At 35.5% G+C, this 25,013-nt stretch overlaps 1 protein-coding gene across 4 annotated transcripts in view; it reads left to right on the top strand.

Moving 5' to 3' along the window:
• LOC136874084 (platelet binding protein GspB) overlaps positions 1 to 25,013 on the top strand; it is a 636,502-nt gene that overhangs the window by 242,741 nt on the left and 368,748 nt on the right. The gene's annotated exons all lie outside the window — the stretch shown is intronic.

The following is a 25,013-nucleotide window of genomic DNA, read 5'->3' as shown; positions in this document are numbered from 1 at the left end:
TTCCTCTTTCTTATTCATTCAGCAACGTAAAAGGCTTCAGGGTATACTAATAAGGTGTAGTGGTGGTATTATTATTTTTTAATTCACATCGTTGTGCCCAACTAAGGAGTGTGATTGAACTTATTTAGCAGATGAATTTGCTTTCTTTTCTTTCCAGAATCTCTTTATCCTCTCACTGTTCTTTTTCTTTTTTCATTCTTCCGTCCATGCAGTGGTGGCTGTCATCTTGGGTTTTTCAGTAAAATGATGTTTGTTTACCAACGTTCTAAAGCTAGGCCTGTTCCATATAATTTCACTTGTTATGCAAATTTCTTGAAAGTCATTTTTAATTTTGATTATCCCATTATTCTTGACTTTTACTGGGAGGCATAATTAAATATCTTTTTAGTAGGTCTTTTGTTGTTCATTCTTTGAATATGGCCATAAAATTTCAATTGTCTTTTACTAATAGTATCTGATATTTTCTCAGAATGCTGGTATAATTCAGAAAACCACCTTTTCATCCACACTCCTGGGCCAAAGATTTTTCTGAGGATTCTTCTTTCTTGTCTTTCTAAAGATTCAGTTAGTGATCTGCTTTCAATGATCCAAGGTTTCTGATGCATGTAATGCTTCAGGCTTAATCACAATATTACAGTGTTCTAATTTGGCATTCCAAGATATTGGTTTTGTTGTTGTACCTGTTCCACGTGATTCTATATGCTTTTTGTAACTTAGAAATTGTCTTTCTGTTTGCTTCATGATTTAATCTGGATAGTTGGATGATTTCCCCTTAGTATTTGAAATTATTTACCTGCGGGATTTTGCCAAACTGAGTTACCAGAGGTAGTTTGTCTAAGTATCGAGGAAATCCTTCCATGTATTGGGTTTTCTCATATGAGATTTGGAGTCCAGTTTTAGATGCAATTGCATGAAGTATTCCCAGGGACTGAATTTCTTGCCTATTGTTGGACAGAATTACCAGATCATCTGTGAAGGCCAAATATTTGATGTGAATTTTTTCTTCAACTAGCTTGCCGATATTAATCCCTTTTGTTTCCTTTTCCCAGGTTCAGACCACTTTCTCTAGCACAGGATTGAACAATAATGGTAATAAGCCACCTCCATGTCTGACCCCTGTCTTGATATTGCACCCGTCCACCTCCCGAGTCCCAGACTAGCATTTATCTCAGGGGTGTCGGTTCATTATTTAAGTCATCAAATATAAATATAACGGCATAATAGAACACGGGGATGAACGGAGCAATTAAAATTAAAATAGGGAAGGCTCGATTGTAAACTTGAATTTAAGGACTCCATGATAGGACTAGGAAGTGACTGTTAACTTTAAAAAGGGCATCATCTAACTACAATAAAAAGATTATGAGAGTGGTTTCCTTTGAAATAATTTGCCAGAAGGAGCGATTTATTACGCCATCTGACGTATGAAACTTTGATACATTTGGCAACGACATTTAAATTTCCACACATGTTACATACACAAATCACTTGCCATACCGCAAGTGGTATCAATATCTTGCTGGGTTGCTTCTGAAATAAAATGACATTTTGGAGGTATAATTTACGGATCGATTCCATTTGAATCGAACCGTTGTTCAAAGATATAGCTTCCTTCTATCGGGAGCCCGAGCATAACCCATGTTACGGTCGGCTTCCCGATTTAACTAAGATGACGTACTCCGGCTATATACATTTTTCCGAGACCGGTGCTCGGACTGGGTAATGTTTCTCGTGAAATGCGAAAACTGGATTCCACGGACAGTTCCTATCTTACGATATCCAGCTGATGCCATACCACTGAATCAGCATTTATATTTTATTTACATGTGATTTGAAATGTTGCAAAGTAGCCTCAACAGACTACTGACACAGATGAGATAACGAGAAGCAGTTGGGAAATACCGTGGCAATGGCCCCCCTCGCATCGCGAGCGAAGTAAACAAACACGCCAAGTATTACTGTAACATCGTCCCATGCGGAAACCGTACGATAACGAGGTACCGAATGACTCTAATATATCATTCTTATTATTCAAACATACGAATAGAGGGATGTTGTCACCAAATAATTAACTCCACCGTCGTCACAATATTCATGAAATTATCATCCTCGAAATTATTATTATTATTATTATTATTATTATTATTATTATTATTATTATTATTATTATTATTATTATTATCGACGGTTCCTGGCACTGTCACGTTTGATTAATATCGTCATTATTATGCGGGACGCAAACACAAATGGTTATTACTGTTATTATTAGTATATCCCTCTCGTGATTATTATTAATGAATAGGTGACTCAAGATTTTATTATTATTATTCACGTCACTTAAGAGGTTATTATTATTAATGGACCGGTCACTTCCGCCAAAATATATACAGATATCGGTCGCAATTACAAATATTTCACTGATCAACCAACGACCTCATTACTGTTATTATCATGACAATTATTATTAATCTGACCGCGATGATTTAACATCGTCCTTACATTATTATTATTATTATTATTATTATTATTATTATTATTATCGGTTGCATATTCTCATTTATATTCCCGTTTAACATCCTTATCAACGCTCATTTAATTAAGGCGGTCCAATCCTTTATCTGCAATATTTATTATTATTATTACTACGACATCATGATTGTCATCGCTCGTCATTACAATGATTACAACATACGATCATTTATGTGGGATCTGAACTCTCATTATCCTTAGATCCGTTGTATCTCAACGAATAGCTGTGCAGTCTATTTATTTCGTACATGCTGTCACGGGTTCGAATGCTACCCGCTGCGTAACTCAGTCTTTCTCTGTGACACTGCCCGTACATTTTACACTCATTTCAATATCCTAAGTGTCTCTCGTACGGAATTTATTTTCCTTCCTATCTCAATATTCCTTGATTCGTTTATTTCTCACAGAATTATCAACTGACTTATTTATTCATTTCTGACATCGTACGACCTTTTATTATCTGACTGCAGATTCTCTCACATTTTCTATCTCATTTTGATCTACGCCTTAGTTCATTCTCCACAAATAATCGTAACATCTTGAAATTATATTTACCAAAATTTGACAATCATGGTTTCGTAATATTAGTCCTACGTGTTCCGGCTAATGAATCGCAACTTTAAGACACGACATTTATACGTAAAAAATTATTGGACCGTAATTTAAACCACACGTTCATTAACATGTACGGATTATTAACACCGATCTACATTTCAATATTATTAATTGATCAAATTAAATTACCACGCACTTTAATCCCGAATTAAAAACGACATCCCGTCATTAAATGATTCCCGACAAACTCAACACCTGATCACTCAAATTTATTATTACGCACGGCTCACTAAATATTCCAATATCACATGAATTATTATTATATCCAAATTATATAAAAAAAATATCTTCTTCAAAAAAAAGTAGTTATATTATTTATTTATTATTATTATTATTATTAAAAAAATAATAATTTTCGCCTGTTACACGGTAGTTCACTCTTAATATGTTTAACGCATAACCCCTTTCACAAACTCGATTTATTCTGGCACTAAACACTCCAGATATGATTTACTTTGAATATTATATTAATCGCATCTCACAAATTTAACAACTTCACTATGAAATATGACCATATTAATTACAACAAAACACAACTGGTATGGCGAAGCTGGATTTTCCTTCCATGTCATTACATAGCTCGTTAAAATGATAAAACAGAAAACACATATCGGGTCTTATTTAACTACCATAACCAAAATCAAACGTAAAGAAAATTATTGACTACAAAGAAATATGAATGTATGCATGACTTACCGTACTACACTATATATACAAATTTATATCTCCAACAAACTGAATACATAAAAGACCCGATTATTTACATTATTATTATTTACTACTGTCCGTGCTACAAATTTAGGATGGGGTCGTTAAGCGACCCATCTTGTTACAGAAGGTAACCAAGTATAATCAAATTATTCCCATTTTTCCCATCACGATAACATTTCTCAAATATTATTTACAATTTAGTACTCATCTTAGTTATCGGTATTCCATTGCAGCTGCGTTTTACTCCTCCATTCTTGATGGCGTAGTTCCACAAAAGATTTCCTGGCACATTACCATTTTACACTCGTATCTTAATTTCCACAAATCTTCACCATTTACAACGTTAACACTGAATACTTTAACTTTGATACAACAAATTACTATCCTAGACCCAAGAATTTAATATTTACACTCTTTAATCTTCGTCCAACTACCGCACAATGGACCTGGACACGTACGACGAGGTGTCAACTTTTACGCCCGTCGCGATACGCTTGTTTCGTACGGCACTCTTGACATGTTCATGACATCGGTTCGATATAGCAAAGTACAGGCTACTACTTCCTTAAAGTACTGTTCGTCACACAGTCTATTATGTACGTACTTATTTGATATAATTTATACTACTCCCTTGCAGTGCAATTACTTTACATCACTGATATTTATAAATGACAAACACTGTCCTACGTTAACTATTTCTAATTCATTTTGCTTGAGCGCGATCACATTTTACAAACACTGGCGGATGCTCGCGCCATTAAATGACTGTACGTCCGTAGAATTCTAAGTTATCGGCGACCAACAGTTCAGCTCCCGATATTCAATTCAAGTGTACCGCGACCGTCAATTCAGCTCCCGAGATTCACTTCAAGTGTGCTGCGACCGTCAATTCAGCTCCCGAGATTCACTTCAAGTGTGCTGCGACCGTCAATTCAGCTCCCGAGATTCATTTCAAGTGTGTTGGCGAGGATCCCTTGCCCCGTATATATGGATGAAGCCCTTTTCCCGCGGATTCGTTGACGTCATACCCCTGAGGGAGGGGGTGGATTTTTAATATCGGTACTTGCACTCCGAATTGGAAGTTAAGATTTACATCAAATTAATCCATTCCGCTAGCATATCTGCTGGATTAAATATGAACTCCTGGTGATCACAGATTTAGGAGATACGGGTGGATTTAGCTCCTCACATTTCGCGCCTTCGTAAGCGTCCCTTACAACGTGGTCTTCTTTCAGCCAATGAGATTCAAGCTGTCTGGTTTCCAAGAAATCCAGCCTTCAATTTATTTAATTTGCCAATAATTATTGATTATTTTTCCATGCGTGACATCTAATAAATTCATTACATCCATCCGTGTACTCACAATAATTTATTACTGAATACTTTTGTAGTTACGAAAATATCTCATCCATCATTCCTTAAGATGGTATCCCTGAGCCTTCCATTAAATTTTTACGATTGGCCGGCAAGCGGTCACGTGATTTAACTCTCCACCTGCTCGAACTTAGGCCAGCGAACGTACACGCAGCCGCTGTAATTTTCCACGAGCTCCCGAAATTTCCGTCCTGCCAAAAATATCCCAAGGTATTACTCATGTGGTGAGTTTCCTTTGTATGACTCTCCCCCTTCCTCTTTCTGACCAAGACTTATTTGTAGACTTGTATTTCCTTGTTCGCCAACTAATGATATTCCCTGCTGTGAAGTAGCTAAAAGTTGTCGTGTCGAGCTAATCCGTCAGGCTCCAGTCTGTCGTCCTTCCTTCGCTCTGATTTCGACATTACATAAACGAAATATTTTCAACTACACTTCTGTATTTCAATAAATGTACCCTATATTATTTTACCGATCAAATCATGACTGACTATGGGCCTAAGTCACTCGGGTTCAATATCAATAGGTTCAGAAATTTCACCTAAGAAATTCACTTTTGAGGTGGTGTCTATCTGATCAAATTTCTTACTTTCTTGTCTTCTCCAGTCTCTTCGAGCACATCAAAAAGTGATTGTCTCTCTAAAGAATCATATGCTTCTTTGAAATCTACAAAAGCTGTCACAGTTTGCTTGCAGTAGCTGTTGGGTCGATTGAATAGCTCAACAGTTCCTGTTGCTGGTTCCAAGCCTGGATAAAGGAGGAGGGTAAAAGAGAAGCCAGAAAATGCCTTGAGGCAACCTGTAAGGCCTTAACTTAGTTGTAGTACTGAGATAGATTAAAATTGATCTCTTCTCTATCTTCAACTTACTAGCATTTTGGAATCAGCTTCTTCTTCTTCTTCTTCTTCTTCTACTTCTTCTTCTTCTTCTTGTATCTCTTCTTCTTGCGTTCCGACCTTCTAAGGACCACGTTACAATTTCAATTCTTCCTCCTTAGTTCTTTCCTTTTCTTCCAGTATTTTTTCATTGTTTCATTGTGCTTCTTTTTCCTGTCTTCAGTCCACTTTGTGCCTGTGTTCTTTTCCTTCCTCCCTTGGAATCCTTCCATTTGTAAGACTTTCTTCCTAAAAATCTTTCTTTCCAATAATTCTTCTTCTCGTATGTTGTTCCTTTCCAGGTCTTTCTTGACTTTTTGAATCCAGGTGGTAGTTGATTTCTTTCCCCAAAGGTACTTGAAGATTCGTTTAGTTAGTCTATTATCATCCATTCTGTAAATGTGTCCAAGAAATAGCAATCTCCTTTTTCTTATTGTTTCTGATATGTTTTCTATGTTCTGGTAAATTTCATTGTTACTTCTTAATTTCCAAATCTCTGCAATTCTTAGAGGACCTAATATTTTCCTTATAATTCTTCTTTCTAATATTTCTAATTTATCGAGCTTGTAGTTCAGTGCTAGACATTCGCTGGCATAAAGGCATTCTGGTTTCACTACTGTGTTGTAGTGCTTTATTTTATGTTTTCTTGATAAACACTCTTTGTTATAAGTATACTTAGTTATACCGTACGCTCTTTCCATCTTTTGTATCCTCTCCTCTATAGCAGATTTTTCTAAACCATTTTCTTGAATTGTCTCACCCAAATATTTGAATTTCTTTACCTTTTCTATTTGACCAATATCCGTTACTAAAAACTTTGGGGCAGTTTTTATATTCGTCAAAAATTTTGTTTTCTCGGCAGAGATTCTGAAGCCTGTCATGTTGGCTGTCTTTTCAAGGAGATTGACTTGCATTGCTGCATCTGTGAGGCTTTCTGAAAGTATGGCAAAGTCATCTGCAAATGCTAGACAATTTATTGCAACACCTTTGTTCTTCTTCCCCAGCATGAGTGGCAATATTTTGGATTCTTTCAGTTTTTCATTCCAAATTCTTACAATTTTCTCCATGACACAATTGAAAAGGAGTGGAGATAGACCATGTAGTGTCTGTAAGTGTTTCACAAGTTAGGTTTGCCAATTTAGTTTTAACTCCAAATTCCTGGATTACTTTATCTAGGGTTTCCCTATCAACAGAGTCAAAAGCTTTTTTAAAGTCAATAAATGTCACAACTATGTCTTTGGAGTTTATTAATCTGTGTCGAATTATAGATTTCAGGTTGAAAATCTGTTCAGAGCAAGATCTTCCCTCTCTAAATCCACTTTGACCCAATTGACTGTCCAATGTTGATTTTACTCTGTTCAGTAGTATTGTTGAGAATATCTTGTAAGCAACTGACAAGAAAGATATACCTTTGTAGTTGTTGTTTTTTTTTCTTTGCTATTTGCTTTATGTCGCACCGACACAGATATGTCTTATGGCGACGATGGGGTAGGGAAGGCCTAGGAATTGGAAGGAAGCGGCCGTGGCCTTAATTAAGGTACAGCCCCGGCATTTGCCTGGTGTGAAAATGGGAAACCACGGAAAACCATCTTCAGGGCTGCCAACAGTGGGGCTCGAACCCACTGTCTCCCGATTACTGGATACTGGCCGCACACTGTAGTTGTTGACATCTTGCTTGTTACCCTTCTTGTGTAATGGGTGTATTAGAGTCACTTTCCAATCCTCTGGGATCTTTTCTGTTTCCAAAATTTCTTCAAAGATTATTTGTAGATCTTCTATAATTTTTGGTTCAGCCCATTTTAAAAGTTCAGCTGTTATGGAGTCTTCCCCACTAGTTTTGTTATTTTTAAGATTTTTTTTAATGCGTCCTTAATTTCTTCCGCTGTTGGAGGTGAATCAGCTTCTAGATTTTCGTGAATTTCTGAAAATTCTAATTTATGATTTGGCTCAGGGCAGTTCAGCAGGTGTTCAAAGTGTTTTGCCAGAAAATCACAATTCTCGGCATTGTTAAGGCCAATATTACCATTTGAATCTCTGAAGCAAATACTCCGGGACTGATAACCTTTCAGGTTATTCTTAAAGGTCTGATAGAAATTTCGGGAGTTATTTCTTACAAAATTATTCTTAATTTCTACTAGCTGTGATTTTTCAAAAGATTTTTTAACCTGCCTTATTATTCTTGTTGTTTCTTTTCTTTGTTGTTTAAATAGCTCATGGTGTTCATTCTTTCCGGAACATTTCCATTTTTTCCACTTTTTTGTTCTTTCCATAAGTGCTTCCTCACATACGTTATTCCACCATACTTTCTTCTTAGTTTTAACTCATCCAAATACTTTCTTCGCTGCACTATTAATCTGTTTAGATAATTCTGGCCATTTGCCATGCAGAGTTAATTTTTTCCTGAAAGTTTTCTATAGTTGCTTGTGTAATGTTGAGCCTATCTAAATTGTATTTCATTAATTTTCTCGACCTTCTTTGATTCCTGCAGGGTAGAAGCTTTAGTTTAATTTTAGAGAGGTAGTGATCGGAGTCAAACTCCCCACTTCTTATTACTTTAACATTCATAATTTCCTTAATACGTTTTTGAGAAATAGCTACATGGTCCAATTGAAACTCGCCTAATATCAGGTTTGGGGACACCCATGTTTTAGCCTTTCTTGGAAGTTTCTTAAAGAAGGTCGACATTAATTTTAGGTGAAAGGATTTATAGAGATTAATTAGTCTCATGCCATTTTTGTTTGTTCTTTTGTGTGCCGGATATGCCCCTACTGTTTTGCTGAAAACTTTTTCTTTGCCTGTCTGTGCATTAAAATCACCTAGTAGAATAATAACATTTGATTTTGGAATTTTTGACATTTCATCATCTAGAAGACTCCAGAATTCTTCAGTTTTACTTGGGTTCTTGCTATTATCTTCATTTATTGGTGCATGACAGTTAACAAATGTATACTTTTTGTTCTTGCATTTAAGTGTGAGAAGAGATAACCTTTCTGAACTAGATTTGAATTCCATAACATTATCAACTATTGCTTTATGGACATAAAAGCAGGACATATCAGATCAGTTGGATTCAGGAGGCCAGTTAGATTGCATAGCCATAGATCTTTCCAAAGCCTTTGATAGAGTGGAACATGGAATATTATTAAAGAAATTGGAGGGAATAGGATTGGATGTATGGGTTATACGTTGGATAAAAACATTTCTAAATTCAAGGGTTCAGAAAGTCAAAGTAGGAAATAATATATCACAGGAAGAGGAAGTTTGGAAGGGAATCGCACAGGGTAGTATAATCGGTCCGTTACTTTTCTTAATATACACAAATGATTTAGGGAACAATATAACATCAAAAATAAGATTGTATGCAGATATATAATTGTTTATAGGGAAATAAATAACATTGAGGATTGTTCAGAATTACAAAGGGACCTTGAAAGTATCCAACAGTGGGTTGAAGAAAATAATATGAAGGTTAATGGAGGCAAATCAACTGTTACAACTTTTACAAACAGGAGCTTTAAAACTGAATTTGAATATACTTTGGATGAGGTAGTTATCCCAAAAGATGGCAAGTGCAAATACTTAGGTGTGAGATTTGAAAGTAATTTGCACTGGAAGGGTCATGTTGATGACATTGTTGGGAAAGCATACAGATCGTTACATGTCATAATGAGGCTACTTAAAGGATGCAACAAAGAATTAAAAGAGAAAAGTTACTTACGTATGGTTCGTCCATTATTGGAATATGCAAACAGTGTTTGGGATCCTCACCAAGAATACCTAATAAAAGAAATAGATAGTGTGCAGAGGAAAGCAGCAAGATTTGTAACAGGGGATTTCAGGAGAAACAGGGATCATAAATGTTGGAGGAACTTGGGTGGGAAACTTGAAGTAAGAGAAGGGAGAATACTAGACTTATAGGATTATATAGAGCCTATACAGGAGAAGAAGCATGGGGAGAAATCCGTGAGAGACTTCAGTTGGAAAATAATTATATTGGCAGAACTGACCACAAGTATAAAATTAGAAGGAATTTTAGCAGAAGCGACTGGGGTAAATTTTCATTCATTGGGAAGGGCGTGAAGGAGTGGAACAGTTTACCAGGGGTAGTGTTTGATCCTTTTCCAAAATCTGTGCAGGTATTCAAGAAGAGAATAAACAGCAACAGGGAAAATAAATGAAATGTTAGAGGGCATTCGACAAGTGCAGGCTATTGTAAATAAAAAATGTGTGTTTAAAAAAAAAAAAAAAATTAATTCCATCCCCTGGTCCATGGAGATTGGACAGCCAAAATAGGGGACTGCCTGTAGGGGTGAAGTACAGTGGGGACTTCGAGGGCCCTGGGACCGCTACAGTAGCTGTGAAGGCCCTTCAGGAACTCTGAAAAGTGGTGGCAAAAGGGGGCTCTGGTTAAGACGCAGCAGGTCGTTATGCTACTTAGGTTCCAAAATGGGTAAAAAAAAAAAAGTAAATAAATGCAATGTAAATTTTAATCTTATACCAGTTGCATAGTATTATTTGAAGTAATTCCACATGCTGTATATGAGTTGACTATGTTTGTAAGCATAGGAGATATTATAAGTAGAATTTTGTAAACAATATAAATTTATTAAGGATGATCTGTTTGTTTAATAGAAAAAAATTGTTAGCATAAATTGTATATTATTGTATTCTAGAAATTTTTTTTTTCTTCTCTTGTTAATTTAAAATTTAGTGCTTGACAATAATGTATTTTTGTGTGCCATTTGCCACCGAGGTAGAAACCTCATTTGCAAATAAAGAGATTTTAATTTGATTTGATTTGATACTTAGTAGTGGCATTTGTTTCATAATTTTGATTGCTGGTTTACCTTTAAAGATTCTATAATTTTTTGTTTCTGTTACATTCTCATCCATAAACCATGTCTCTTGAGCTGCGAAGATCTGGATTTCATGTCTATCTAAGAAAATTTCCAGTTCTTTCTGTTTGCCAGTTTTTAGCAAGGAATTTACATTAAGAGTACCTGCAAAGAATTTCCTCTTAAATTTAAGTCTGAAAGGATTCCAAGGATGCTCTGACTCACCCTTATTGCAGATGTTGGGACTCCCCAGAACCCTAGGTCCCGATGCATTGCATAACGTAATGGTGGATTTCTCATTGTTGTTGTTGTTGTTATTATTATTATTATTATTATTATTATTATTATTATTATTATTATTATTATTATTATTATTATTATTATTATTATTATTATTATTATTATTATTATTATTACTAAAAACGTAGGTGTATGAGTTCAGAACTATGTACAATACAGTGATAGAATAATTATGGTGAGAATAGAAAATGAACCAGTTGACATTATAATAATACAGGTGTACATGCCAACAACGAATCATTCAGATGAAGAACTGGACCAGGTATATGATCAGTTAGAGGAGTTGATGGATACGATTAAGGACAACGAGAATCTCTTTTTTCTTGGAGACTGGAACACTTCTGTTGGTGAAGAAGAAGAAGAAGATGGGAAGACTGTAGGACAATATGGTCTTGGAGTAAGAAATGACAGAGGACAACTAATAGACTTTTGTAAAGCAAAAGGACTAGTAATTACAAACACCTTGTTCAAACAACCCAAGAGAAGAAGGTATACCTGGACAGCACCTGGAGATAAACCGAGATACCAAATAGATTATATTATGGTAAGGGAAAAATACCGTAACCAAGTCAAACAATGCAAAAGTTATCCAGGAGCTGATGTAGCGAGTGACCACAACCTAGTATTGTTAAAATCTGATTTAAGACTAAGAAGAGGAAGAATGCGGGAAAATATTGCAGATATAATGTCAGGAAACTAAATCAATACAGAATCAAGGTTAACTATCAAACACTGGTAAAACAGAACATCGCAGAAATACCCAATGGTACAATAAATGAGAAATAGATGGGCCTTAAACACTCTATCATAGAAGCTGCAAATCAGGTAAGAGGGAAAATGACAAAACAAGCACGAGAACCATGGGTTACAGATTATGTGCTTCAGTTTATAGAGAATAGGAGGAAATTTAAAAACTCAAACAGTGAATAAGTAATCAGAAACTATAAAAGACTCCGAAACCTAGTCAACAGAGAAGCAAAGAAGGCTAAGGAAGAATATATAATGAGACAATGCAAAGAAATAGAAGAAAGGAAACGCGGAAACTGCTTATGAATTGATTAAGAAACAATTTAGAACAGTCACTGGCCGTAGTAACAGCATATCAGGGGAAAATGGGAAACTGTTGCCTGAGAGCAAAGAAGTAGGAGAAAGATGGAAGCGATACAGAGAAACATTGAAAATGAAGACAACATAATAAGTGATCAGCTGGGACCCTCTTTAACAAAAGTAGAATATCTTAAGGCTGTGAAAGAATTGAAACCTAATAAAGCACCAGGATGCAATGAAATAACTGGAGAAATGATACAGAGACTGGATGATGAAACACACGGCTATATTTTTAAACTGATTACGGAAATATATGAAACCACAGAAATTCCAGAAGATTTTAAAAAGTCTCTCATAATCCCTATACCAAAGAAACCTGGAACTCTAACATCGCACCTTGAGTCTGTTGGCGCACATGTCAAAAATATTGACAAGAATAATACATAACCGAATAAGCAATAAAATTGAACCACATTTGGCTGAAGATCAGTTTGGGTTTAGACGAAATAGAGGCACTAACGTTACGACAGGTTATAGACAAAATGCTAGACGTTAGAAAACCTTTGTTTACTGCATTCGTGGATTTAGAAAAAGCTTTTGATAAGGTGAACTGGAATATGTTAATGAAGATTATGACTAGTGTTGGTCTAGATTTTAGAGATAGGCGAATAGTATATGAATCTCTATAACAACCAAAGAGGCATTATAAACATAAATGGTGAAGTATGGGAGGCTTATATAAAGAAAGGGGTACGACAGGGATGTAATTTGTCACCAGTGCTGTTCAACCTGTATATTGAGAAAGGCATTGAGGAATGTAAAGAGGATATGGAAGAGATAAAGATAAATGGAGTAGAAATCAAAATGATAAGATTTGCTGATGACATAGTTGTCATAGAGGAGAACGAAGAGAAACTACAAAGTGCATTAATAAGAATGAATAAGATATTGAGAGATAAGTATAACATAGAAAATTAATACAAAAAAGATCGAAATTATGGTATGCAACCGACAGCATATTGCAGTAGACATCAGAATTAATGATATACAACTAAGACAAGTAAATGTCTTTACCTACTTAGGAAGTAAAATCACTCCAGATGGCTAAAGTTCAGTCGACATAAAGACCAGAATTTCCCAAGCAAAGATTGCTTTTTACAAAAAAAGGATACTACTTACATCAAGGAATTTAAATGTGGAGACCAAGAAAAGATTTATTAAGTGCTTTGTCTGGAGTGTGGCCTTGTATGGTTCAGAAACGTGGACTATTAGTGCAGGTGATAAGAAATGTCTGGAAGCATTTGAGATGTGGTGCTGGAGGAGGATGGAAAAGATCTCATGGACAGCAAAACTCACCAATGAAGAAGTTCTTAGACGAATAGATGAAAAAAGATCCTTTTTAGCAACAATAAGAAAGAGAAGAAACCAATTAATTGGCCATCTCTATAGGCACAATGGTTTCATAGTTAATGTCATGGAAGGAATGATTCAAGGTAAAAGAGGAAGAGGAAGACCTAGACTGCAATATTCAAGACAGATCAGAGATGACATAGGAACAGGCTCATATGTGGAAATGAAGAGATTAGCGGATTACAGAGAAGAGTGGAGAATACGAATTCCTGCCAACCAATCTTAGGATTGAAAATTGAGAAGATTATTATTATTATTATTATTATTATTATTATTATTATTATTATTATTATTATTATTATTTATTTGGATCGTCTTGATTTGCCTGTCATAGTCATACTATTTTGTCTGCCCTTTTCAAAGAGTTTATGAACATTTAATAAGAAGCGTATTATGGTATGCTGCAGTTCATAGTCAAAATTCATCCATCTATCCATATATTTCTTATCCTCTAGTTCTTGATGTAAAGATTGGTATTGTGTCGTAAAAGTCAATTGTATTTTTAGTTCTTCTATGTAGAACGGATGTCTTGTGAGCTCATTAGTTAGTCTCCAAGGAGTGTTTTTTTTTTTGCCTTACTCTTTCTAGTGTAGCTAGGTTATCCTTCGATAGGTGTTTGCAGATAATGTCTCAAGCATGTACGTAGACTGATTTATCTCAGCAGCATGTAAGTTATTTTGAAGCTGGGAAAGATTAGAGAATCAAAGAGTATCTAGCAGGGAATAATGTTGTTCCATGATCAGAGGAAGTGTATACTCTCTGGCTTGACAGGTAGTAATCAAACATGGTTGCCCGCAATGACATTACTAAGGATGAAAATCACATATTATCAGAATATTAATGAAATTGTTAGTCGCTTAATAACCTGCTAAGTACAGAATGTATTGCGGGTTAGAGTAAGCCTTGTCATAATCACAAGGACACACATGGGAGATGCTGTCAATTGTGTACACTGTTTTATTTACAAATTATATTATACACACACACACTATGAACTGCTATCTTGAACAAAACACTGCTAAGAAGAAGAAGAAGAAGAAGAATAAGAAGAAGAAGAAGAAGAAGAAGAAGAAGAAGAATACTTGAGGAGAAATAACTCCTGGAACCTCCTCAATTACCGTTTACTCGTACACATTGCTGTTTAATAGTGAATTTTACTGAACAAGAAGACAACTATGCTTCCCTGTCCATCTTACCTACCTGACCTAGCACTGGCAGACTTTTTTTTTTCTGACTTAAATATGAGAAAATCAGTAGACTTACTGGCAAAAAAGTCCTCTTTGATAAATCATGGTATTAAATATTTTGAGTAGGATAAGAATTTTAGATTTATTCTAAATTACAAGAAATATTTTATGTATACATTTTAGTATGGGGAAACACATGTAAAAGACGGAAATTGACTCAAGCACTTTGGTTATAGCACTTTGATCATCTAATGTCTATCATTCTATTTGGACTTTGCTAATCTAATGTCTATCATTTTATTTTTGATCCTGGGCTAGAAGGCTGATTGAATCCCCAACAGTTCCACAATCAGGTGACAAATACCAATTGCTCTCTTCATTCCTGACAAAATTTGTTGAAGACAGTGAATTAAGCTATTTCATAGTTATGTTATTAACAATCTCTTTAGGGAAGGTTGAATTAGTAGAATAGTTGCTTTTCAATATTTTTTGTACGAAAGAGGCAATTGACTTTTTGAGTTTTATAAAACAATTGGTGACGGCAGAAGCAACCTTTCCTCTACAGACCGCCCAGCCCTCCCCATTCAACTGCTAGTCTCTCAGAGCGAATGTCAGCTCTCAATGCTCACCTAGATATCACATATATCGTGTTGCGATGATGTAAGTAAACACTTGCGTATGTCATTTCTGGCCTTCTGAGGAGATGCCATGAATGACAAGGTGTTGCTTGGTTGGCCTGTCTTGATGCATTTCTCTACATCACTCTAGCTGTACCAAATAAATTCTTCCTGAGGAAAAGTAGTCCACCTCAAGCACAAGTATGACATATTTAAAGGTGCTGTGTAGAGAGAAATAAAGAAAGAAACAAACAATGAATCTCATTAAAATAAACTGATACAGAGTATTGCTGAAGGCTGGTCAGTTCACAAAAGAAGTCATACTACTTAAAGAAGAGTCTCTTAGTGTTGGAGGGATAAAGATAAAAATGTTAACAAGGGTCCAATGCAAGGATGTAACAAATGGGTTAGTATAGCCGTAATTTCCATTACTTATGCAGAGATGAAAAATTTGCAGTCAAAATATAGTCTTATCCACCAATATTCCAAACAGCATGGACAATAAAAATATTCAAAAGTTGATTTAATTAATGCCTTATATTTCTGGTTACACATTTAAAATATGTAAAACATTTTACAGTTTGTCAGTAAACATTCATCCACTGTTTACGCAATTATTCTGATTTTAAAAAATCAAAAATTAAAATCTCTTTATTTGCAAATGAGGTGTCTACCTCAGTGGCAAATGGTATACTAAAATACATTATTGTCAGCACTAAATATTAAATTAACAAAAGAAAAAAAATTTCCTATAATACAATATTATACAATTTATGCTAACAACTTTTTCTATTAAACACACAGCTCATCCTTAATAAATGTATATTGTTTACAAAATTCTACATATAATATCTCCTGTACTACTTACAAATATAGTCAACTGATATACAGTATGTGGAATTACGTCAAATGATACTATACAACTGGTATAAGATTAAAATTTACATTACATTTATTATTATTTTTAAAATTTTTTTTTTTTTACCCATTCTGGAACCTAAGTAGCATAACGACCTGCTGCGTCTTAACCAGGAGCCCCTTTTGCCACCACTTTTCAGAGTTCCTGAAGGGCCTTCACAGCTACCGTAGCGGTCCCAGGGTCCTCGGAGTCCCCACTGTACTTCACCCCTACAGGCAGTCCCCTTCTTTGGCTGTCCAAACTCCTTAGACCAGGGGATGGAATTAATTTATTCACACACATTTTTTATTTACATTAACCTGCACTGGTCGAAAGCCCTCTGATCCTTCTTAGAAGACCGAGGAAGGCATTGTTATTGCTTTAGCCATGCAAACTTCTAATGAGAGTGTACCAGTTGTGTAATATGCTCTCACAAGTTAGTGTGTGGAATTATGTCATGTCTCTTTTATTAAGAGAGAAGGAAATAAAACCTGATACTCTTAAGACACAATAACACTGCCATTTTGAATCTGATTTTAAAGATAAAACTCCATTTATGCTGGTGAACTTCATGTTTGACCTTTCATAAACCAACAACAGCTATCATCACCATCACCAGCATTGTCTTCAAGTCTCCATCTGTAAAGTCATGGTTTATTTTCCCTCTTGATTGCACTGTAATGGAAATTTGGAGCCCCTTTTTGCTGCTCAAGATAATTTCTGGGATGTTGTGCATGTAACCTTGAGAAATATGATGGATGCGGATAATTTTTATTTATTCATGCTGTAGTACTCAAGAATGGTACAAGTTCCAATGTTCATTTGCTCGATTTCAGAATAAATAAAGACATGATGATCTTATCTTGGTTTGACAAATTGTAGATGAGTCTTTATTAGTTTTGATATTGAATATTCCCTGTATGTACCTAGTAACCTATACATACAACTAGAATCCCCTCAACAAATGTAAAATGTAAATCAAAGACAAGAAGCTAGGAAGGAGGATAAAAAAATACACAAAGGATAAACAAAACATTTAGGTTAGCGTGGGTAGAAGGAACAAAAGGACTCAAGGGCAAACATAAAAATATATATAGAAACTCTACATCTTAACATACTGGTATTTACCTAATTTAGATCTCTTATCAGTCCCATTTAATCTAGTCTATTTCATATCAGCCCCTGATGAACTTGTTTCTAATTATCCAGCTTTTTCAAGGGGTTTGAGGTCTACAGTACATTCAATGCGGGGGTCCATTCTTGAGATCCCTTCAGTCTTGATATGGAGAGGATAAGATAAGGATTAAATTAAACATAAGAAAAAAGGAGAGAATAATAATAGTAATAATAATGTTATTGGCTTTACATCCCACTAACTACTTTTACAGTTTTCGGAGACGCTAAGGTTCCAGAATTTAGTCCCACAAGAGTTCTTTTACATGCCAGTAAATCTACCGACACAAGGCTGACGCAGTTGAGCCCCTTCAAATACCACTGGACTGAGCCAGGATTGAACCTGCCAAGTCGAAGTCAGAAGGCCAGCATCTTAACCGCCTGAGCCACTCAGCCTGGCTAAAGAAAAAAAGAGATAGAAAGAACAAAAGTTTATATGGGTAGAAGAAGACAAGGAATGTAGGACATACACAGAAAAATTAAAGTGAACCAATGGGCTTAAAACAAATATATGACAGAAAAGAAGACCAAGGTGAACTGTTGATGAACTATTGGACTGTCGAATCAATAACAGATTTACTCAAGTCTCAGTAGAGCTTGGTAAACTTCATAAAAGAGTTAGGATCTATTGAGGAACTAAATTACAATCAAAGTGAACCTTGGCGATATGTAATGACTGTAAGGAATGAAGATAAAATTATCCTCTGAACTCTCACATCCAGTATCATAATACAAAAAAAGAAAAGCTATGAAAGCAAAAGATACATCTGTTATGTTGTATCACTACCACAACCAGTACTCACAAAAATACAAAGATTTCATGCAATGAATGACTTGGCAGTCAAAACTGAGTGCATGGAAAGAGAAAGTAAAGAGGTTGTCATGATCAGCCACACCTGACCAGCTGATGACCATCATCAACTACACATCCACCACAATGATGTTACTTACTGTAGTGGCCCGTTACATTTTAGGGATTATCTTAGTGACTCCAAATACAGTAGAGACAATACGTGACACTCTGCAAGATATCGAGGGACAGCGATTAGAGCTCTATCTAGCGGAATGACCTGAGAGTTACTGATTCTGACATAAGAGCACGTGCATTCGTTTGTGAAGTTTTTGGGGTTATTTATGCATTTGCATTAAGTTTACATAAGTAAATAGTAGCGTGTGTCATTCCTTTATATCTCCTGTCAATATAAGTGGAAAGATATGTGCTGCGTTTGGCTGCAATAACTATGAAGTGCAGAAGGATTCACGGTCTTTCTTCTGTTTCCCTTGTGACAAGAAAATGTAAGTAAATACTGTGTTTGCATATATATTCTTCCAGTTACAAAGATATTTTTATAGAAGGCCTACTTCCTAAACTTATGACCTGCGCGACCCATATTTTAACTGGCTTAAAATATAATAAGCTTATTTTATTGTATTAGTGCAGCAGTCAACCTTCAATACTGATGTGTTGATGTAGGTGTGATTTGTGGGTTTTGATTTAATTCAGGAAAATGCATATGCATATGTGTGTGGTTGATTGTGTTCCAAGTTACCCCGTTTGGAATGCCGTAATGTGTTGTCAAGCATTGGAGAAAATATGGGTGATGTTTTTGCAGATAAATTTATAGATTTTCTTTCTGTTAATAGGCTTCAAGTTAGAAAGAAAATTGTTCAGCTCTTAAATGTAAATTCATTGAATCATGTGTGTAAGGAATGTGCCGATATTTTTATTGACAAGTGTCCTAATGTGATGTACAATGCTTTTAAATGAGAAAAAAAGATAAATCTAGCCATGAAAGTTCAGGCAGGTATGCTAAAGCTAAAAAGGTAATGCATAAATGAAAGATCAAGCCCTTTCACAGCAGTCCATTTCACGTCTTGATTATATGTCTAATTTCATTCTTTAAATAATAACCTGTTAATTATTCTTCATTCATGTATCCAGAATTGCTTTAGCAACTTTGAAGTTAATATTTAACAACACTTTCTTTTTAGACATAATTTATTTATCCATTTCCGTATATACATTTCCATTGATATTTGAAGTTAGTGCAAATTTTCAAGTCACACCACTAGGAGCGCCACTTGTGAATTGTCTCCCATTTTAACAAGGCTAAATCCGGAAGTGTCGCGTATTGTCTCTACTGTATTTGGTGACTCCTTTATTTTCATTCATGTGTGTATTACCCTTAATAGTTTTATGCCTTCCGTCCTCAAATTGAGATGGTAAGAGAAAATGTTTCTTTTCTAAGAGACTTGGTTTGCATGCAGTTCATTTCACAGTTGCCTTCTTACATTTTCCTTCATCTTGATTGCCACTACAGCCACTACAGTGTACAGAGAATCTGGAATAATCAGGCGAACTAGAGTCTGTTTCATCCTACTCATACCGAGCTCGATAGCTGCAGTCGCTTAAGTGTGGCCAGTATCCAGTATTCGGGAGATATTGGGTTCGAATTCCACAGTCAGCAGCCCTGAAGATGGTTTTCCGTGGTTTCCTATTTTCACGCCAGGCAAATGCTGGGGCTATACCTTAATTAGGGCCACAACCACTTCCTTCCCACTCCTAGCCCTTTCCTATCCCATCGTCGCCAGAAGACCTATCTGTGTCGGTGTGACGTGAAGCAAAAAAAAAAACATCCTACTCATGTCATTCTTATGAATGCTTTTAAAGCAGTACACCAGATTTGTAAGTAGAAGGGATAATCTGTTGTTAGATGATAACAATACCTTTATTATATTTTTAGCAGTTTATTTCCTTTCGAATTCTGTCTGATTTCATGTGGTAAGGAAGGTAGGTATACATATTGCAGCAATTAAAGTTATTGTAAGTTCTCCTGTACGTTATTCATTAAAAACGTCATGTTTATATCTGTTTGGGTACAACAACTTCTAAATAGGTACCTTCTTCTTCTGCTTATTGTGATTATTATTATTATTATTATTATTATTATTATTATTATTATTATTATTATTATTATTATTATTATTATTATTATTATTACTATGCTATGCTGTACCTTAATTAGGGCAACAGCCACTTCCTTCCCACTCCTAGCCCTTTCCTATCCCATCGTCGCCAGAAGACCTATCTCTGTCTGTACGACGTAATTTGATAAAAAAATGATTATTACTTGGGAAAAATTATTAGTTTCCTTGTGATACATGAGGGTAGTGATTAAATTTCAGCTACTGGTACTTTGGTAACCAGAAAAAGACAGTGGTGTGAAAAGGTGACTTCCATAGATATTTTAAAATCTCATATTTAATGAAATATACATGTTTAATCATTTTCATCTGTGGGTTCAAATTAATGCAGATCAGCTATGAGTTATTGAAGAATGCATGTAATGAATAGGATACTCGAGTCACTAACATGGAAGAAAAGTATCTTCGTACTTTCCCTTAATAGTTATTTTCTAATTGTTAAGTAGTCTCTTTTCTAGCAAATGTTTGTAGTGTAATGATTGGTCATGTTTGCATGGTGTATTTTACTGTTACTAACCATTGTACAGATAACTTTTTCTTTTGTTTAATTTTATGTTTATTAATATGAACAAAAAGTCATTGTTGCATCACATGATTGTTAATTGTAAGCATGCATTAAATGTTTATTTTTAAATTTTTAGTAAATAGATCTTTCAAATCTATCATGTATGTGTTGTTATTGAAGTGCCTGAGTCCTTCCCTCATTCTAAGATTACCAGTATTCATATTTACAAGAGAGTGTTTTTAGATTTGCAGTGATGGTTATTAAAACTCTTTAAAAAAGCCTTGTTATAGAATTTAACCTCCATTAAATAGAGAGGTTTTAGTAAGGTCTGACAATCTTTAAGTTTTGGTAGATGTTCGGTAGATCTGAAGAAATTACTCTTTAAACAGTTATATAGTAATTGTCTGCAAATGTTATTTTCCTTTTGGTCGCATTTTGGAAACTTAATGATGTATTTAAGAAAGTAGTTATTGGTCTTGACTATCCCCTGTTTTCATTTTTTTTCTGAGTTTTATTTTTTATGTAGATTAATATACTACTACTAATAAAAAACAATCTGTTTGTGATATTAATGCTTCTTTTTCTTAGCTACTACACTTCCCTCAAAAACTACTGTAACTGAACAAGTCCTGAGTGTCTTAAGATGTGTCCTGTTATTCTGTCTCTTCTTCTATTCAAATTTTGCCAAATTGTACTCCACTCACCAATTCGATTCAGCATTTAACTTCTCTTCATTCGTAATCCGATCTACCCATGTCTTCTTCAGCTTTCTTCTTTAATACCACTTTTCAAAAGCTTCTATTTTCTTTCTTTCTTTCTTTCTTTCTTTCTTTCTTTCTTTCTGAGTTAGTTATTGTCCATGTTTCACTTCCATACAAGGCCACGCTCCAGAAGGAGGTCTTCTAAATAATATTTCTAATTTTTTAATGTTTGAAGTGAGCAAATTTCTTTTGTTAAGAGAGGCCTTCCTTGCTTGTGCTAGCCTGCATTTTATGTCCTCCTTACTTCTGCCATCGTTATTCTTCTATTCATCTACTTCCTTAAAGACTTAATTTCCTAATTAAATATTTCCTACAACAGCATACTTTGTATGACTGCAGTCCATTACTTTTGTTTTGGATTGATTTATTTTCATTTTCTACTCCTTCTCCAAGACTATGCCTATATCATTCTGCAATTTCTTCAGATCTTCTGTAGACTCAGATAAAATAACAATATCATCAACAAATTTCCGAGTTGTGATTTCCTCTCTTTGGATTGTTATTCCTTTTCCAAATTCCTCTTTGATTTCCTTTACCTTCTGTTCGATATAAATATTGTCCAGCTCCATGGCTAAATGGTTAGCATGCTGGCCTTTGGTCAAAAGGGTCCCGGGTTCAATTCCCAGCCACCGAGCTTGATAGCTGCAGTCGCTTAAGTGCGGCCAGTATCCAGTATTCGGGAGATAGTGGATTCGAATCCCACTGTTGGCAGCCCTGAAGATGGTTTTCCGTGGTTTCCCATTTTCACACCAGGCAAATGCTGGGGCTGTACCTTAACTAAGGCCACGTACGCTTCCTTCCCATTCCTAGGCCTTTCCAGTCCCATCGTCGCCATAAGACATATCTGTGTCGGTGCGACGTTAAACAAATAGCAATTCCCAGCCTGGTCAGGAATTTTAACCTTCATTGGTTAATTCTTAGGCCTTGGGGGCTAGATATATTTGCCTTCTTCAGTATTAGAATTCATAAGTTGGGCCCCATCTTCACAGACGCGCAGGTCACCGATAAGGCATCAACTCGAAAGATCTGCACCAGGCCTCTTCGGAGGCCATATGTCATTAATTATATAAACATTGAAAAGGAGTGGGGATAAACTGTACAGACACAAAGTCAGGATTGCTTTGTATGTTCATACATTTCTTCTGAAGCCAAACTGATCATATCCCAACTCAGCTTTAACTCACCTTCCCATTTATCTGTAAGTAATACATAGTAAATGTTTGCAAGCTTGAGATATGAAACTAATGGTGCAGTAGTTTTCACATTTGTAAACACCTGCATTCTTGGTAGTAGGTTTAATAACATTCTTTTTAAAATCAGATGCACTTCTCCTGTATCATATATCTTACTAACAGGAATAACTTTTTTGTGCCGGTTTCTCCTAAGGCAGTTAGTAATTCTGAGAGTATGTGTTTCTGACTACTATGCCGTGTTCCTGTTTAGGTCTCTCATTGCTTTGTTATGTTCAGCAGTGGGTCAGCATATTCATTAAGCAAAACATAACTTTTTTACTATAGATCAGAATATGGAAATTCTTAGGAACATAAGCAAAGGACCCCTCCTTGACACTACAGAAAAATGTTTTATTCACTAGGACCAGTTTTTCAACCTTAATTCAAATCTTAACGAAATTTCAGAACAAACTAACATCCTCTTTGACTTCTTAATCGGAGTCATTAAAAGCATTAAGCTTTCAAATAGGCATATGATCTTTCAAGCTATGAACAATACCCTCTCGCGCATCATGTCACTACCTCACTGCCCTCCGGACTTGCCTTAAACACCTTCCGCTTCCTAACCGTAACTCCTTCCGCTTTCCCCAACACATCCGACCAGTTTGTGCTAACACACATGCTCCTGTTCACTCCTCCTCTCATCACAAGTTGCAAGATACGCTGCACAAGGTGAGCCCTATACTTATATCTTACTTCACACGTTCGTCTTGCCCCATGTTAAACTTACATTCATCTAAATAAGCTTCTCTTTCGTATAGGATTTGTAGTCCCTATTGGACTGGGAACAACAGCGACCCAACCAACAAAGGCCTGCTTGTATAATCCCACTATCTCAAAATTGTGTCGGTAATGCTAAGATTTTGAAGAACCTGCTTATAACAACAACTGTTCTTCCTCATGTTCACTTGAAGAACACGATTTTAACATGCTCATCAACATTTTAATTTGTACACCTGACTTTTAACTTCATATTTAAACACATCTTGGTTCCATTGCCAGTGATTTTAATTGCACAAAACCGCACAAGACTATTACGCTATAAGGCGTTGTAAGAAAACAAGTGCTACATATTTCATATTATTTTAACCTAGTATGTGATTTTATAACATGTGTTGTGTCATTTGCATACATTGTAAAGACAATTCCAGTATGTTCTTTTGCTTGGTTGTAATTTTAGGCTGATGATGACACCATATATAGGTGTTGAAACTGGTACCTTAAATAAAATATGTTGTAAATAACATTCCTGTACAACATGCATTGTATTGAAAAGGTTGAACTTTTACCCAAAATTTTAACATTGTGATCTCAGTTCAATACGGAACAAAATCTTTTAAACTTTAAATAAGATGTGAATCTGCTACGATGTGTTTGGTGCACAGTACAGTATGGCGTGGTAACAACACTAATGCACTCTGGTGGCCAATCTACATGTCACAGAGAATTGCAACTTTAACCGTTTGCTTACTTGCTGATGGTGTGTACATGTATGAAGTTACATTGTCGTCTGACCCCATTTCTTTTGGGTGCTTCAAGTTTTTGTCAGACATTGTACTTCTTGCCCTTGGCGCAATTATTGAGTATGTTCCTACCATCTTCTCACCTTGTCTTCTTTCCCTAAAAATGGTTTTGTGTCTGACCTCTTATTGTTCATGCACCTAGTTTTCCTTTCTCCAAAATTTTTGTTGAGTTTCCTATATGCATCATCTGCCTTTCTTACAACCATACAACCTTCTCTTTCAGCCATTCTTCCTTAGTTGTCCTGCACTTTCTATCTACTTCATTATTTAGTTTCCTGTATTTTCTGCCCTCCTAATTTTTATCATTCTTGTACTTTCACCATTCAAGTTAGAAGGTCTTAATAATCGAGTGACTCCACCTTTACAATATAGTACAGTGTATTCCTTTTTACTTTATTTTAAAAGGGACATGTTTTGTCTCCTTGTGAGACATCTTCAGC

The sequence above is a fragment of the Anabrus simplex genome, chromosome 5 (assembly GCF_040414725.1).
Source record: "Anabrus simplex isolate iqAnaSimp1 chromosome 5, ASM4041472v1, whole genome shotgun sequence".
NCBI lineage: Eukaryota > Metazoa > Arthropoda > Insecta > Orthoptera > Tettigoniidae > Anabrus > Anabrus simplex.
This window is presented reverse-complemented; position numbering and strand designations above follow the sequence as displayed.